Genomic DNA, 9,761 nt, shown 5'->3' on the forward strand with positions numbered 1-9,761 from the left:
CCACATCATCGATTTACAACACTTTCTGACTACATTAGTTATTTTTCATGCATTTACTGATTATTTTGAGCTATAAGACCATGAAATAGAAAAGCATTTGAAATGAACTATGAAAAGGTTCCAAGTTGGCATGGTATCATCATTTCACCCACATAGCATGTGCGAGAAAGTAGAGAGGGTGACGGCAAAAACTGGATGCACTTCATGTACAACACGGACAATCTCTTTCGAAGTATCAGGGTTTCATACGGAAACTCGTCTGTTACAAAGGGATTTCGTTTTTTGAACTTATTTGAACTCCATTGTTTTTTTGTGTTCAAAATGCACCATTCAAAGCCACATCATCAATTTACAACCATTTCTGACTATAGTTGTTATTTTTCATGCATTTACTGATTATTTTAAGCTATAAGACCATGAAATTGAAAAGCATTTGAAATGAACTCTGAAAAGGTTCCACGTTGGCATGGTATAATCATTTCACCCATATAGCATGTGCGAGAAAGTAGAGAGGGTTATGGAAAAAACTGGATGCACTTCGTGTACAAAACGGACAAACTCTTTCGAAGTATCAGGGTTTCATACGGAAACTCATCTGTAACAAAGGGATTTCATTTTTATTGAACTTGTTTGAACTCCATAGTTTTTCTGTGTTCAAAATGCACCATTCAAAGCCACATCATCAATTTACAACCCTTTCCGACTTCATTTGTTTTTTTCATGCATTTACTGATTATTTTGAGCTATAAGACCATGAAATTGAAAATCATTTGAAATGAACTCTAAAAAGGTTCCAAGTTGGCATGGTATCATCATTTCACCCACATAGCATGTGCAAGAAATTATAGAGGCTTACGGCAAAACCTGGATGCACTTCGTGTACAAAACCGACAATCTCCTTCGAAGTATCAGGGTTTCATACGGAAACTCGTCTGTAACAAAGGGATTTCAATTTTTCACCTTATTTGACCTCCATTGTTTTTCTGTGTTCAAAATGCACCATTCAAAGCAACATCATCAATTTACAACCCTTTCAGACTTCATTTGTTATTTTTCATGCATTAACTGATTATTTTGAGCTCTAAGACCATGAAATTGAAAAGCATTTGAAATGAACTCTGAAAAGGTTCCAAGTTGGCATGGTATCATCATTTCACCCACATAGCATGTGCAAGAAAGTACAGAGGCTTACGGTAAAAACTGGATGCACTTCATGTACAAAACAGAAAATCTCCTTCGAAGTATGAGGGATTCATACGGAAACTCGTCTGTAACAAAGGGATTTCATTTTTTTGAACTTATTTGAACTCCATTGTTTTTCAATGTTCAAAATGCACCATTCAAAGCCACATCATCAATTTACAACCCTTTCTGACTACATTTGTTATTTTTCATGCATTTACTGATTATTTTGAGCTATAAGTCCATGAAATTGAAAAGCATTTGAAATGAACTCTGAAAAGTGTCCAAGTTGGCACGGTATCATCATTTCACCCACATAGCATGTGAGAGAAAATAGAGAGGGTTACGGCAAAAACTGGATGCACTTCGTGTACAACACGGACAATCTCTTTCGAAGTATCAGGGTTTCATACGGAAACTCGTCTGTTACCAAGGGATTTCATTTTTCTGAACTTATTTGAACTCCATTGTTTTTCTGTGTCCAAAATGCAGCATCCAAAGCCACATCATCAATTTACAACCATTTCTGACTACATTTTTTATTTTTCATGCATTTACTGATTATTTTGAGCTATAAGACCATGAAATTGAAAAGCATTTGAAATGAACTCTGAAAAGGTTCCAAGTTGGCATGGTATAATCATTTCACCCATATATCATGTGCGAGAAAGTAGAGAGGGTTATGGCAAAAACTGGATGCACTTCGTGTACAACACGGACAATCTCTTTCGAAGTATCAGGGTTTCATACGGAAACTCGTGTGTTACAAAGGGATTTCATTTTTTTGAACTTATTTGAACTCCATTGTTTTTCTGTATTCAAAATGCACCATTCAAAGCCACATCCTCAATTTACAACCCTTTCCGACTTCATTTGTTATTTTTCATGCATTTACTGATTATTTTGAGCTATAAGACCATGAAATTGAAAAGCATTTGAAATGAACTCTGAAAATGTTCCAAGTTGGCATGGTATCATCATTTCACCCATATAGCACGTGCAAGAAAGTACAGAGGGTTACGGCTAAAAATGGATGCATTTCGTGTACAAAATGGACAATCTCTTTCGAAGTATCAAGGTTTCATACGGAAACTCGTCTGTTACAAAGGGATTTCATTTTTTGAACTTATTTGAACTCCATTGTTTTTCAATGTTCAAAATGCACCATTCAAAGCCACATCATCATTTTACAACCCTTTCTGACTACATTTGTTATTTTTCATGCATTTACTGATTATTTTGAGCTATAAATCCATGAAATTGAAAAGCATTTGAAATGAACTCTGAAAAGGGTCCAAGTTGGCATGGTATCATCATTTCACCCACATAGCATGTGCGAGAAAATAGAGAGGGTGACGGCAAAAACTGGATGCACTTCGTGTACAACACGGACAATCTCTTTCGAAGTATCAGGGTTTCATACGGAAACTCGTCTGTTACAAAGGGATTTCATTTTTTTGAACTTATTTGAACTCCATTGTTTTTCTTTGTTCAAAATGCATCATGCAAAGCCACATCATCAATTTACAACCATTTCTGACTACATTTGTTATTTTTCATGCATTTACTGATTATTTTGAGCTATAAGACCATGAAATTGAAAAGCATTTGAAATGAACTCTGAAAAGGTTCCAAGTTGGCATGGTATAATCATTACACCCATATAGCATGTGCGAGAAAGTAGAGAGGGTTATGGCAAAAACTGGATGCACTTCGTGTACAAAATGGACAATCTCTTTCGAAGTATCAGGGTTTCATACCGAAACTCGTCTGTTACAAAGGGATTTCATTTTTTTGAACTTATTTGAACTCCATTGTTTTTCAATGGTCAAAATGCACCATTCAAAGCCACATCATCAATTTACAACCCTTTCTGACTACATTTGTTATTTTTCGTGCATTTACTGATTATTTTGAGCTATAAGACCATGAAATTGAAAAGCATTTGAAATGAACTATGAAAAGGTTCCAAGTTGGCATGGTATCATCATTTCACCCACATAGCATGTGCGAGAAAATAGAGAGGGTTACGGCAAAAACTGGATGCACTTCGTGTACAACACGGACAATCTCTTTCCAAGTATCAGGGTTTCATACGGAAACTCGTCTGTTACAAAGGGATTTCATTTTTTTAACTTATTTGAACTCCATTGTTTTTCTATGTTCAAAATGCAACATTCAAAGGCACATCATCAATTTACAACCATTTCTGACTACATTTGTTATTTTTCATGCATTTACTGATTATTTTGAGCTATAAGACCATGAAATTGAAAAGCATTTGAAATGAACTCTGAAAAGGTTCTAAGTTGGCATGGTATAGTCATTTCACCCATATAGCATGTGCAAGAAAGTAGAGAGGGTTATGGCAAAAACTGGATGCACTTCGTGTACAAAACAGACAATCTCTTTCGAAGTATTACGGTTTCATACGGAAACTCGTCTGTTACAAAGGGATTTCATTTTTTTGAACTTATTTTCACTCCATTGTTTTTCAATGTTCACAATGCACCATTCAAAGCCACATCATCAATTTACAACCCTTTCTGACTACATTTGTTATTTTTCATGCATTTACTGATTATTTTGAGCTATAAGTCCATGAAATTGAAAAGCATTTGAAATGAACTCTGAAAAGGGTCCAAGTTGGCATGGTATCATCATTTCACCCACATAGCATGTGCGAGAAAATAGAGAGGGTTACGGCAAAAACTGGATGCACTTCGTGTACAAAACGGACAATCTCTTTGGAAGTATCAAGGTTTCATACGGAAACTCATCTGTTACAAAGGGATTTCATTTATTTGAACTTATTTGAACTCCATTGTTTTTCTGTGTTCAAAATGCATCATTCAAAGCCACATCATCAATTTACAACCCTTTCTGACTACATTTGCTATTTTTCATGCATTTTCTGATTATTTTGAGCTATAAGACCATGAAGTTGAAAAGCATTTCAAATGAACTCTGAAACCAAAGTACATACATAGTTCTCCAGAGCATTAAAACCAAAGTACATACATAGTTCTCATTGAACAAATATAGATCTCTAGAGCATCTAATTAAACCATACATTAAAATTATGTAAAACATTTCAATGCAACAACAAATGCGATCATAATCGCAACCAAGGTAACAACTGATCCAACTGCATAATGATACCAAGCCACGGTATGAATGACATATTTTCTAATCTTTTTAATCTTCAACTGCATTGCATCCATCTTGATCTTGTGATCATCGACGACATCCGCAACATGCAACTCCAATATCATCTCCTCCTCAATTTTTCTTATTTTTTCCTTCAAGTAATTGTTTTCTTCTTCAACTAAATTTAACCTCTCGACAATAGGGTCGGTTGGAATTTCCGGTTCAATAACCTCCTAGATAAATAATATCTATGTCACATTGGTCGGCATAATTTTCATAAACAATAAATGAACCAAATAGTTATGAAAAGATAATATATACCACATCTAAATCATAGATAGGACGAGGGCCACGGGGGCAGATACCAAAACCATCGCACTATATAATAACAAGGAATAATAAAAGTAAGAAAATTAGACAAGTATCTATCTGAAGTTAGAATTTTTTCTTTCACAAAGAAGATAAGAACAAGAGTCACACCACGGTGGTGCTGGCGACGAGATCAGCGCGGGCGATCGACGACGGTGAAGACGGGTCGGGACGGGGCGTGACGGACCGCTAAATCTAGACAAATCTCGTTGAAAATGGAGCTCGGAGGTCGAGTTTCGAGAGGAGAAAGCTTAACTAGTGTGGCTCCGGCATTTCATCGAACACCTCATGTGCATAGGAGGTGAACTAGAGCACCCAAATGCCCTCCCCTCGCTGGCTTGAAAAAACAGAGCACTATGGAGTGCTCTGCCGCGGTGGTGGGTATATATAGGCAAGTTATTTGTCCCGGTTCGTGGCGTGAACCGGGTCTAAAGCCCCCCCTTCTGTCCCGGTTCAAGCCACGAACCGGGACCAATGGTTGTGGGCCAGGAGCGAGGACCATTGGTCCTGGTTCGTGGCTTGAACCATGACAAATGCCCACGAGGCCCCGGCCGGCCCCCTGGGCTCACGGACTGGGCCTAATACCCCCCATGGGTCCCGATTCTTGAAGAACCGGGACTAATGGGCTGGCCCTGCCTGAACGTTAGCCCTGTTTTCTACTAGTGGGATGATCCAATTAATAAGGTTGCTTTTGAGGGTGTGGACACAGGAAGAAGATTCATCGCTTGTAAGAATGTAAAACCTTATAATTTTCGAATTTGGTATGAGCCAGAGTGGCCTGCAACTTTGAAACGAGCTCTACAACAGTTGTGGGGCATGGTTCAGACAAATCCGGAAAAAAAAGGAGGAGAGTGAGGCCCTTGTCAACCAATTGATGTTGGAGAAAATGACATTTGTAGCTGCAAATGCTTCTGTCACTCAGGAGAAGATTGAGGTTGTACAGCAGAAGATGCAACTAGAATTAGATGTGGCTGATATGAAGGACAAGTACCAGAGGAAGATGAAAAGAATGAAAAGAGAGCTTCAGTGCAAGGAGAAGTGGCTAATAATGTCAGTTAGTTGCAATGTAACCATTGTAGCTGTAGTAATTTGTCTGTTTGCAATGAAGGTGTTATCTTAAAGAGATCTCTATCTTAAAGTAGTTTGTTGTAGAGATGCCACTAGTAGATTGTGCACTATGAACTTGGAAATGTAATGTCAGACCTATATATTGGCTGATTATGTAATAGTGTATGAGTTGAAATTGTACCAGTGTATGCTATGAATTTCAGCAGCATTTTGTCTGAATTTGAACCATCCTTGCACAAATAGAGAGTAAATTGACAAATTGATAGTAAATTGACATCAAATTTGACATAGTTCAGCAACATTTTGTTTTTTTTGTCAAATCTGACAGCAAATTGACAACATTGTCTGACAGTAAATTGAAAAATTGATAGTTTACATAATTTCTGACATCACCGGTTCTCATACAAATTCTTATAGGTTCATAACATAGAAATAAGAGCAAACATAGTTCCAGACTCACAAACTACATAGGTCTTAGCAGAGACATAACAACATACATAGTTCCACACAAACAAACTGTAGATAGGATCTAAGCAGAGGCATCACAACAAACATAGTAGCACACTCAGTCCAGCAGCCTTGTGGGTAATTTCCTTGTCCTTTTTGCCTCCCTTCCAGATGGCTTGAACTGTGAATTAGCACTTCCTGATTTCACATTGACAGTGACACCTGAGCTAGAACTCACATTGACAGTGCCACCTTTCATCGCCGCCTTTGAGGAGGACTTGTTCTTCTAGATAGTGTTCCCTTTCCCTTGGACCGCAGGCTTAGGAGGTTTGGACATGGGTACTGGTCTCTTTGTCCCTATGGATGTTCCTGCAGCACTGGTACTCTATTGAGAAGGCACAACATTTTCCTGCAAATGTAATACACATTAGAGATCTCTACATATTAATAAGGCATAACATTTTCCTGCAAATGTAATACATATTAGAGATCTCTACATATTAATAAGGCACAACATTTTCCTGCAAATGTAAAACTTGTTACTCACCCTATGTGTAGTAGCACTGTGTTGTCTACTTTGTTGTGCACTATTTAGTTCACTTTGTTGTCCACTCTGTTCCCCACCTGGTTGTCTATGGCATGTTGTTCTATTGTGACCAACTCCTTTGCATTTACCACACCTAATGAGTGTCCCAGTCTATGGCAATCTCGTCTTGGACACTTTTTTCTCAGTTTCTTCGTTCCTTCTCTCAGTCCTTGGCCTACCAGGCATCTTGACATAACCAGGAGCTACAGGTCTAGGCCTTGGTGATATTGGCCAGCAATCCATGGCATTAACAGGTTACAGACAATGTGCATATGTTCTCTTGAATGCGTCAACATAAAAACAGCTAGCAATGAAACTTGTCAAGTCACTTGTATTGGTGTGTATTGCTGCAATTGCATGTGCACAAGGCATACCAGATACTTGCCAATAACCACAATTGCAGTTATTTTTGTTTAGATCAACACCAAATCTGTAATGTTTCCTTTGGGTGACCTCAAACACATTATTTCCATTGCTGGTAGGATGACAACTCCCAGACCAATCTATGTACTTGTTCATCTTGTTATTTATAATAGGGCATACAATTTCTAATGTCCATTTCTCACATTTTTCAATCATTTCTTGAATCCTAACCATAACCTTTCGTCTAATTGCCTCAAGCATTGAAATGATAGGTAAAAATCTTGCATCTATGATCCATTTGTTGAAACCTTCACAAATATTGTTATCAACAGAGTCACAATTAGATCCTAACCTGAACCATGCCCTTGACCAGTGCTTGGGATCTAACCTGGTTACTGCCCTTGCACCTTCGACAGTCTCTCTTGCTAACTTTGCCCTTGCCAAGTTGAAAAGGCTCACAGAAGAAGCCTTTGCACAATTCCAGAAATGTCGCTGCCACTCTTTCACTCTGAATTCTTTTCTCCAATTGGCATACACATGTCTGGCACAATTTCCGTGTTCTGCATGAGGGGTCCAATTCTGTACAGTTGTAATGATACCCTGCACACAAATTGTGTTAGACATTGCATCATAGAGATACATCATATATTCCTATGGAAATGAAAGATAGCATATGACTTACTTTTTGTTGTTCTGAAATTATTACCCAGCCTTCACCATCATATACATTGACATCTTTGAAGAGTAATGAGCAAAACTAGTCCCAAGAATCATAATTTTCTTTCTCAACCACAGCCCAAGCAATTGGATACATTTGGCTATTCGCATCTCTTCCCAAAGCACATAACAACTCTCCATTTGTTGCTCCTTTGAAGAAGCACCCATCCAAACCAATGACTTTTCTGCAGCCTGCCATGAAACCTTGCTTTAAAGCATTCAAACAAACATAAATTCTTTGAAATGTTGGAATTGCACAAACTGGATCAAGCTTAACCACAACAGTGCTTCCAGGATTGCTCCTAAGCAACTCTTCCTGATAGTCAAATATCCTAGTGTATTGTTCCTTAGTTGCATCAAACATTTTCTTTATCACCATTCCCTTAGCTCTCTTCACCTGAGAAGTACTAACTTCTGCAAAGATATCTTCCCTGATGTGTGCTTTCAGATTTGCAATTTTCCAAATTGGGTTAGCACTGATGATACCTTCATACTTAGCTGCAATCCTAGCAGCAGTAACAAGCTTGTTGTCTTTCCTAGAGGGACATTGATGAACATCATTTATACTAGTAATCTGTCAACTAGTAGATTTACTAGTTAGACTAGCCAAACAATACCAATTGCATGTCTTCCAGTCACAAGTTGCCCTACACCTATGAGAATCTTCTTTCTGAATTTTATGAACTTTTTTTGCTTAAGCCCATATTTAATGACTGCCTGCCTGAACTCTTCTTTTGAACCAAATTTCATGCCTAACACAAACTTGGGCACCTCTTCACTATCTTTGAACCTGGGGAAATCATCTGATTTCTTTCTTGCATCACCATCTTCATCGAAGGAGTCATAAAACTCGGATGAATCCTCATAGGGTGTATCATTGCCATCTTTCTCTTCTCTATTCTCTTCTCCCACAGCTTTTGTCGAACCAACTCTAGGCTGCACAAGATATACATCATCCAGTACTGGTATCTAGCCTTGCTTCATCTTCTTCTTGTACTCTACATATTTCTTTTTTGTCTCAATTCCTTCTTCATCTTCTTCCGAAGGACTCTCATCTCCAGGAACATAGTCACTATCTTCTTCATCTGTATCATCTTAGGCTGCCGGCGCGAATACCTGTACCACTTCTGTTGTTACTTCCTCCACTGGGACAATTTGTCCCCGCTCATTTTTACCCTCTTCTTCATCTGATGGCAGAGCACGTGCCAATATATGATATTCAGCAATGTTCTCTACATATACTTCAGCTACTCCATTCTCTTCAATTGCAGAAACCATGCTCAAACAGGACGCATCATCATGCAACAAACCAAGCCCATCATGAAGTTCTTTCCCAGGATATAGCCAGTGGAACTGCACTTCATCATCCTTCAAATCCTTCCAGTGATCTTCCTTCAAAAAACCAACTATCTCCAGCAGTGACACTTTGTCTTTCTCCAAATGCGACATCCCGACAACGCCATCAACATAGTGTACATACTGCCTATCGTTCACAAAGTGACCACCGAAATGAAATCGTATGGGCAGAAATTCCAGAGGATCCATCTCACAGCCCTACGGAAAACAGATGAAAAATTAACCTACTAATCCACAAACTAGCCATGTACTACAACTAACTGACCACAAATCGATTTGTTTTACCACTGACTGACCTTAATTTGGAGCTTCTTCTCGTGTCCAGCCGCCACTTTACTCTGAGTCGGTGCTCTGCGGTAGCAAGAGAGCAGATCTTGCTGCGCCACCGCTCCCGCCGTGCGCCGCCGTCTGCCGCGGCGCTGCGCTCCCACTGACCGCCGTCGCCGCCGCCTGCATCGCCACAGCCGCCACCAAAGCTAGCTAGGGTTCGTGCACGGGTCGAAGAAAGGGGATCGAAAGGGGA

The sequence above is a fragment of the Triticum dicoccoides genome, chromosome 4A (genome assembly GCF_002162155.2).
Source record: "Triticum dicoccoides isolate Atlit2015 ecotype Zavitan chromosome 4A, WEW_v2.0, whole genome shotgun sequence".
NCBI classification, from domain to species: domain Eukaryota; kingdom Viridiplantae; phylum Streptophyta; class Magnoliopsida; order Poales; family Poaceae; genus Triticum; species Triticum dicoccoides.